We start from the raw sequence: 8,714 nt of genomic DNA on the forward strand, positions 1-8,714 counted from the left end.
TATCTTTGCCATATTATATTTTGGTACGAATATTTCCTCCTGAATTTATGATTATAGATATATTACATTGGAGTGTATATTATCAATTATATTAAGGTGCGACTTTTTTTTTTTTTTTTCGAAACCGATATTCCGATATTATCGAAGGAGAATATCGATATTCCGATATTATAGGTTACACGATATCGATATCAAAATATCGTATATTGGAGACAAAATATCGATATTTCGATAATATCGATATCGACATCCCATCCCTACTATAAACATGGTTGGCTCCGCGCCTAGGAGCCCTTCAGTACTAAGTGACTCCGAAGACGATTTGATGACTGTATATGATGACCCTCCTGCTGACCAACGATTACTTAAACGTAATCGATCGGATAGCGATGGAGATAATAGTGGTAATGGTTCATGGCAAAAAGTGCCGAAGAAGCAATCCTTTAGGAGCAGGGAACAACCTGTCTCCCACACCAAGATATCAGGAAAGTTTAGGGGTGTCTATCCGTACCAGGATCTGGATGCAAGATCCGTCACTGCTCCTCGAACTGCCACTTCAGCACCAAAGAGGCCGTCACCTATAATTATATCACCGGCCGTCTCACAGACATCAGTTAAGAAGATGCTCCTAAGCATTAATATGAAGCAGTTCTGGACCAATTCCTCACTGAACCAGACACGAATATACTTACAGACAGCCACTGACCACAAAGCTCTATAGAACTACTGAACCTTCACAAGGAGGTGCAGTATCATACCTTTGCACCCTGGGGGACGAAGCGGTCCAGAAAATTTATCCTCTGTGGATTTGAAGTAGATCATCCCATTGAGGACATTATTGAAGAACTACGCCGCCAACTTCCAGGTTTCAAAATGGCCCGCCGGCTCAACAGGATCCATGAAGATGGACTTAGGTATAATACTGACCTTATACAAGTTATAACTGACCACACGGTCAACCTCACCACCTTCCAATCGATCCCAGTCTTCGATTATGTGCGCTAGAGGGTTAGCATCTTCAAAGATGATGGATGCCCTGCGCAGTGTAGAAAGTACCTCCGGTATGGTCACACCATGGCTTACTGCGGCAGGCAGAGTGTATGCCCACAATGTGGGGGCCCTTACTTGCTCAACGAGTACTCAGCGAGGGGACCGCCTCAATGCGCATTGTGTGATGGCAAGGTTGGCCACACAGCCACTTCCAAAGAGTGTCCCATTCGACAGGAGCTCCTCAAGAAACGCCGGGGCAAGAAGGAACAGGCTCAACAAGCACCAGTAATCACACCTGCGCTATTCAGGATGCCCAGTAAACTGGTAATGGGTTATCCTACTCAGAATTAATGGGAGTGTATATTATCAATTATATTAAGGTGCGACTTTTTTTTTTTTTTCGAAACCGATATTCCGATATTATCGAAGGAGAATATCGATATTCCGATATTATAGGTTACTCGATATCGATATCAAAATATCGGATATTGGAGACAAAATATCGATATTTCGATAATATCGATATCGATATTCCATCCCTAACTTTAAGTATTGAGCACGCATTTATCAGATCGAGCTCCAGAGGATTAAGCATTGATATTTACAAGCGGTGACCGGTCAGAGTGATCGCATGTGCTGACGCCAAGGTCGTTGTCGGTAGTAGCGGAAGTCCCTGCTCTTGCGAATTCACCATTGTCGCTGCCTGAGTATTTTCTTGCACTAATGCTTAAATACACGCTTCGAAAAATACAGTTCGGGTATTGCGTTCGTCTAGACCGATCTGAAAGATCCCGGGTTTCGGCACCAGTTATGAAGAGTCAGAACTACAACTTAAAAAAAAAAAAGAAAATAGGGACACTAAATTACACGCATAGGTTGGAAAATACGGAAGGACGCACGGAACAATCCCAGAAAGGTATGGAGGCGAGCGCCGGAGAGGAGAAGTCAGAACGACATCTGAAGGGAGTATCAGCGGAGAGGCCTCCACACATTAGTCAGCTACAGCATCAGAGGGAAGCAAGATCAGCCTATGTCGTGTTGACACCGTGAGCTGGAACACCATCCTATGTCGGGAGGCGTTGAGAAGACTGAGTGGCGGAAAGGAGACACCGCTTGTGCATGTATGTGGTCACCTTGGTTGGGCTCTGCAGCGTCATGGGGAGGAAAGGATGGGGTTGACCCAATGGGGGTTGTGGGAGATAAGCTCACGGTTCATTTTAGGGTGTGATCTATTGAGAAAGATGGGAGCGCGTTAGCCCGCCTTTAGATCCAATGTGCTAAAAACTTCGCACTGTCTAATCTATCGAGAATAACTTCAAATCTCGGGATAGGGTATTTTTCATCGGCAGCATTCTCATCGAGTTTACAACAATCGATTACTACCCGGTACTTTTCACCATTTTCGCCAGGGGTACTATTCTTGCGTACTCCCCTCACTGGAGGGTGAAGTGCTGTCCTCAATTATCCTTTGGTCCCGTAAACTTTTTATCTCTTCTCTATGTGTTTATAGTTATGTGTTTTCGAAGTGCCTGGTGGTGTCGCCTCTCCACCACGTACGTACGTTCCCCTACCCCGTTTCCATGTGATTTCGTGCACCGTTCTTCCTGTAGTTCCTAGTACTCCCCCTTCTTTGTTAAGAATATCATATTTGTTCAATATTGCCACTTTCCATTTCTTCCTCTGGTTAATCACCCCAACTCTCGCTTTGCTGTCATCCACGAGTTTCTAACAGCTGTACCTTTTCCATCCAATTCTAATATCCCACTGACACTCACTAATTTTTATCTATGCTCCCACCTTTTCCAAAAGATCGCAACCAATGATTAGCTGGCAGTCTCGGGGCATTTTCCCATTACATCGACTGTTACCTTCTCTCCCTTAGCCCCCAGTTACTCGATTTCATTTCTTTTTCCCCTTCAATGCTGCAGGGCCCACCCAGAGTGGGCTTACAACTACATACCTGTAGTTCCCTCTCTCTATCACTCAATCTGTCAAGGGCCTTTCGGCAGAAAATTGTGTTTGAGCTCCCAGTGTCCACTAGACAGTTTACTCCTCTCTTCCCTCGTCTAATAGGCAAACCGCCATGCTCTCATAACGGTTTTCCAACGTACGGTCGCCCCTCTGTGGGAACATTCCTCAAAACTCTCCTCGTCTTCTAGCAGTTTCTCCGATTCTTTTCCAAGTCCTCCTCTTTTATTTCTGATCGTTATCTCCCCCAGAGTATCCTGCTTCATTTTCTGTCTCTGAGGTCTCTGGCTTCACTCACGGATCCATTCGTCGTCCTTCGCAAGATTTTCCTCCCCCGTAATCTCTGTGCGTTTATCTCCATGGGTTCAGGTTGAATCTGCTCTCTCCACCGATGCATATAGGAACACTGTCGGGCTATATGTCCCTCTTTCCCTCATTCAAAGCATCTCATGCGCAGGAAATACGCCACTGGATGCCCAACCTTTTCGCAACCATAACACTTGAAGTCCTCCCACCGACCATTGTTTCTGGGCCTCGCTGGGGACGATCTATTTTCCCTGTTATTATTTCTCTCTCTCTCCTACCATCTCTGTGCTCTCTGCTTCTCCAAGAGTTGGACATGTTTTAAATTGCATCCGACCCTGTTCTTGGATTGTCTCCTTTATATCGCTTAGTGTATCAGCGATTCTGTTATAGCGTGCCAGGAGCGCAGGAGGAGCGGCATACTGCCCACTAAACTGTCCCGTTTTTTCGTTTCTCTGATCATCATGAATATATCCTTCTCTGGAGTCCACCGTCCTCCCCCGAATGCCTTCTTTAGTCTTTTTTTGATTACCCTCCAGGGGGTTTCTTCATCTCCCTGAATCTGATTTAGGATACTTCTTTTTACTCGGCTCACTACCGTTGGTTTCAGTGCTTTTGCATTCTCGCTATTCAGTAGATCCTCTGTCATCTTCGCTTCTATTCGCCCCATTAGGCGATCGCCCCCTTTTAAATTTTTTTTTAATTCTCCAGTCCCTCCGATGAATGTTAGTAGGTCCGACACCGCCTTTCTCAGGTCCTGGGCTGTTGCCGTACGGCCCTTAATCCATTCTAGTGTCGTGGTGTGAAATTGCGCTAATGAGACTTGTGATAGTGGCTGAATCTGTCGTTGTTGTTTTGAGGTCGGTTGTTTTGGTTCATATTCTCAGAACTGCTCTTCTCACTATTCCGTTACTGGTCATAATTCAAAGAGAAGAATGAGAAAAAAAAATTCTTTTAGTCTGAAAATTACTCTGGTATCTATAGTTCCCAGGTTTCGGCACCAGTTATCTTTTACTGAGGTGAAACTAAAAATAATAGGGGAGAGTGGAGTGCGAAATGAAACGCTTGAAATACTCTCTATGACTGATCTATTTGCGGAGCCTGCCCGTCTATATTAGTACAATCGGTCAGCTGTTCTCCTCGATCAGCTGATATGGATCTGTCAGCTGAGAGTTCATAGCTTATATATAAAATCTTAATTATTAAACATTAAATCAGGCGGTATGTTTGAATACTCCCCCTAATAAAAAAGCCAAATCGCTGTTCATTACAGGGATACATATCGCAACCGGCGCATTTCGGACTAGCCCCATTCTTAGTCTGTGTTCTGAAGCTGGACTATCTCCTCTTTTATTTAGAAGGGAAAAACTGGCAATAAACTATAATAATTATACCCCCAAAAGGATCACCCTAAACATGTAATACAAAAACAAGCGACATAAAAGAAAAATGTTTGAGATTTTTCATAATAAAAAGAGATGAAACCGATGAAGAGAGAAATTCTTTGGATTTGAAAAAAGCTTAGTTGTTTTTATCTGTAAAAGTATAAATAATTTGGTCGAGGAGGTCAAATTTGCTAAAAAATTAAAAGATGGAACCCTTCTAATCGATTTTATTACAGATATGCAATCGGAAAAACTAATAAGATGTGGTACCGACTTAAACTGTTGTACACCAGATGAAATAAAAAAAGAATTAAAAGCACAAAATGTAGAAGAGGTTAAAAAATTACGTACTTTAGAAATAACGAAAAACATAATAGTAATAATTACCTCATAACGTTTATTTAACTAACCATTATTTGTCGATCGGCGATTACAATTACCATTAAACATAATTTACAGAAAGCAATCAATAGAATAAATAACTTGTCACTTTCAATCGGCCTCGAGTTCTCACCTGAGAAAACAAAATGCCTCCATTTCACCCGAAAAAGAATAACGCTACTATCTCCTGAAATCTATTTAGGCGAATCCTTAATACCCTCGACTAATAACCAAAGATTCCTGGAGATGATATTTGATCGGAACACATATCAACATTAAAATCAAAAGCAATAAACAAAAATTAATAACTCACGCTTTCTTAGCTGCATCTCCTGGGGTTCAGACAGACACACACTAATAGAATTATACCGTACTCTATCATACTCGAAACTAGACTTTGGATGTTTCATTTACAGCTCTGCCAAACTAAATGCGGTTCATCATACAGGGATACGTATCGGAACCGGCGCATTTCGAACTAGCCCCATTCTTAGTCTGTGTTCTGGAACTGGACTACCTCCTCTTTTATTTAAGGGGAAAAACTGGCGATAAACTATATTTCAAAATTATACCGTCTAAAGGAGCACCCTACGCATAAATACATTTTCAAACCTACATATTAAATTTTATTTTGAAATAAAATAAATTCAATACTTCTGTTGGCAGAAAGAACACATACTGCCATTGAGTTCTTTAAAGAAGTACCTCTGTGCATTTCGGGAGTCCTCAATACACTATGAATACACAGGCTACCAAATACAATGCTCTAATTATCTAAGTAGTACGTCACCTACTGAATATAGAACTAAGTTCTCACGCCATTTTCAAAATATTCCTGATCCTTTTTTTGATCTATACGGATGGATCATAATCTGACGAGTTTGAAGCATCCTCTTTTTTCACAAGTAACTCAACCCATAAAATAAAACTGCATAAAATGTGCAGTGTATATACAGCTGAGCTACATGCAATAACCTCAGCACTCAACTTCTCCATGACAGTGACGCATACTAATTTAGTCATAAGTAAAATCATTACCGACTCTTTAAGTTCATTAAAAGCCCTAAGGAACATTTACCCGAAACACCCTAAAATTTACAATTATACCAACATGCTCGAAAATTTGGGAAAAACTGTTTTCTTTATATGGGCGCTGGGTCACGTGGGGATCTCTGGAAATGTACTGGCGGACGTTGCTGCAAAGCAAGCACTTGCTCCTCCACGTCAGAGCGGGGAAATTTTGACATCCCAAGAAATGAGTCTTCGGGTCAAAAATCAAATATCGGCTAGTTGGCAAGCCATGTGGAATGAAAGTTCGCCAAGCAAATTAAAAGTTATTAAAAAAACGATGGACGATTGACCGCATCAAACCGTTCCAATCGCAGGGAGGAGGAAGCTATAGCTAGATTAAGAATTAGGTCATACGAATTTAGCTCATGCATACCTGATCAATAAACAACTATCGCCAAAATGTCAATATTGCAATAGCATACTTACAGTCAGTCACATATTTGAAGAATGAATGGAATTTCTATTCCATGAACTTAAGTAGATTTGGAGTGGAACCTAGTGTATGGGATGCCCTGAATGATGACCTGAAAACATAGAGCTAGTTTTAATTTTTTTTAAATGCAATAATCTTTTAAATAAGATTTAAACCCAAAAGTTTGTTATACGTACTAAATAATTCTAAAATAAGTAATTATTTAAATTTATTTAGTAATTATTTAAAGAGTTCTAAATTTTGAAATTAAATTATAAAACGTGAAACACGGGCGTTGGTGACCCCTGGGTTTTACGCCCTAAAGCCCCTAATGAATACAAGAACATATTAAATTATGTCGATATTCTGTGTACTGTAAGATCTACTTTGATCATAATTGTGTTATTTATGTTTTATTGATATGGATAAAGCATCAATAAAATCATTACCGACGTATTTTACTTTTCAATAAAATTACGGAGATGAGCCGTAATAATGTAAATAGTATAAAACAACTACAGTCGAAGTTACCCCGAAATAAAAAAAATAAAATTCTTAAAATCAGTAGGAAAACTTACATCCAGCGTTTAGTTCACAAAAACAATAGCAAACTATTTAGCATTCTGTGTATCATTTGATTTTCTTTATGTAATTCTATTTGTTTTTCAAATGTTTTTTAGTAATTTAGAAAGTAAATTACCTTAATGGTTGAATAAAGTTACTCAAACGTAGAAGAATTCAAGGAATTTATAAAATTAGTGAACAAACCTATTTCAAAGTGAGATAAATAAGAATATGCAATGACTTAGTCCGTAAGCACGCGCAGGTACTGAGCAGTAACTACGTGTGCATATGGCCTTAGCCTTGCACAATCTGAATTATATTTAAACTACTTTACGATGCCCAACTACTATGGAATTTATTGCTTATCATTAAGACTCTAATTTTAAAATGTTGAGATCTGATACTATACAGTTAGAATGAAAATGATGGATCATTACACACTGATTACAAATGCCTCCATAATTAGGATCAAATGATCTTAACCTATATTAGTAATTAATCTTTATTTTTCCTTAATGCAATGTAATTTATTCATTTTTGCTCTACAAAATCAAGGTGTGAAACGGATTCGGATTCGGATATTTTCTGATGGACAACAATAGATTTTTCTTGAAGTTTTTTACTACCCCATGTATGATTTCTTGCGTATCAAATTAAAATATGTCCTGTTTGTCTGAAATCTGTGGTAAGAACAGTTTTATCAGGATTTTGTTTGTTTGTTTAACAGTTTGATTTTTGTTTACAACTATATTTGTGTTTATTTACCCTTGTTTTGAGATACTATTCAGAGGTTCCAAAGAGGAATTTCCAGTAGTTCTCTTCACAAGAAATTTCGTTCACTATATTAGATTGTAGCTCCATTAGGCGTGTTCCAATGGCTGCGTCCAACATTTTACTGAAGTTATCATAATACTATTAGCGTCCAACACTTTACTGAACTAGCTAGCTTTCTTTTCCCCTTTATTCGAAGTCATTACATACGGGGGAAGGGGTGGGTGGTTATCTAAAGGGTTCATTTCGTGGGTTCACCACAGACCTAAAAGTCGACCCCCTTTTGCAAGAAACTTCTTTAAGATTACCGGCAAAACTGTATGAAAAGGGTATGAACCTCATCAGAGCTATTTTCTAAGTTGAAATATTCTATTGAAAATTCCATGATTACTTCTTTGTTCCACTCGGTAAGGATGGAACGTCAGATGAAGAAACTTTCTAAAAAAAATATAAAACTAAAAAAAACTTCCTAGTTTGCAAACTTTTTTTTTAGTTTAGTTCAGGACAGTCCAATAAATAATTTTAAACCTATATCTCAACGATGGTTTTAGCTTTTTTGAGAAAAGTCATTTTAAAATTAGGAAAAATTGAATTTTCGTGATATTTTTTTTAAATTAAGATATTATTTATTCAACCTTCCTCTTTTTTACAGTATTAAACATACCTTTGCTCTTAGATTCCATGACTATAGGTGGTTTTTCCATAAAGAAAAGACGCAAGTAAAACAAATTTTAACTGATAATGTGGTTACCTCAAAACGAATTAATTCCTGGAGTTTAACCTTTATATGACCTCACAGGAAAATGTAAACAGTTTAATATATGTGTACATCAGCAGTCTAAAAGTACAAAATAATATCAAATATTATA

At 38.9% G+C, this 8,714-nt stretch overlaps 1 long non-coding RNA gene across 1 annotated transcript in view; it reads right to left on the minus strand.

Moving 5' to 3' along the window:
* LOC136796327 (uncharacterized) overlaps positions 1–7,222 on the minus strand; it is a 22,706-nt gene extending 15,484 nt beyond the window's left edge. The window contains exons 1-2 of the long non-coding RNA XR_010844031.1: positions 7,089–7,222; positions 6,525–6,622 (exon numbers count right to left, since the gene is read on the minus strand). This is a non-coding gene — a long non-coding RNA (uncharacterized lncRNA). The remainder of the gene's footprint in view (positions 1–6,524; positions 6,623–7,088) is intronic.
* Between the last annotated feature and the right edge of the window lie 1,492 nt (positions 7,223–8,714).

This window comes from Halyomorpha halys, unplaced genomic scaffold (assembly GCF_000696795.3).
Source record: "Halyomorpha halys isolate HHAL.00 unplaced genomic scaffold, Hhal_1.1 Scaffold1242.1, whole genome shotgun sequence".
Lineage (NCBI taxonomy): Eukaryota > Metazoa > Arthropoda > Insecta > Hemiptera > Pentatomidae > Halyomorpha > Halyomorpha halys.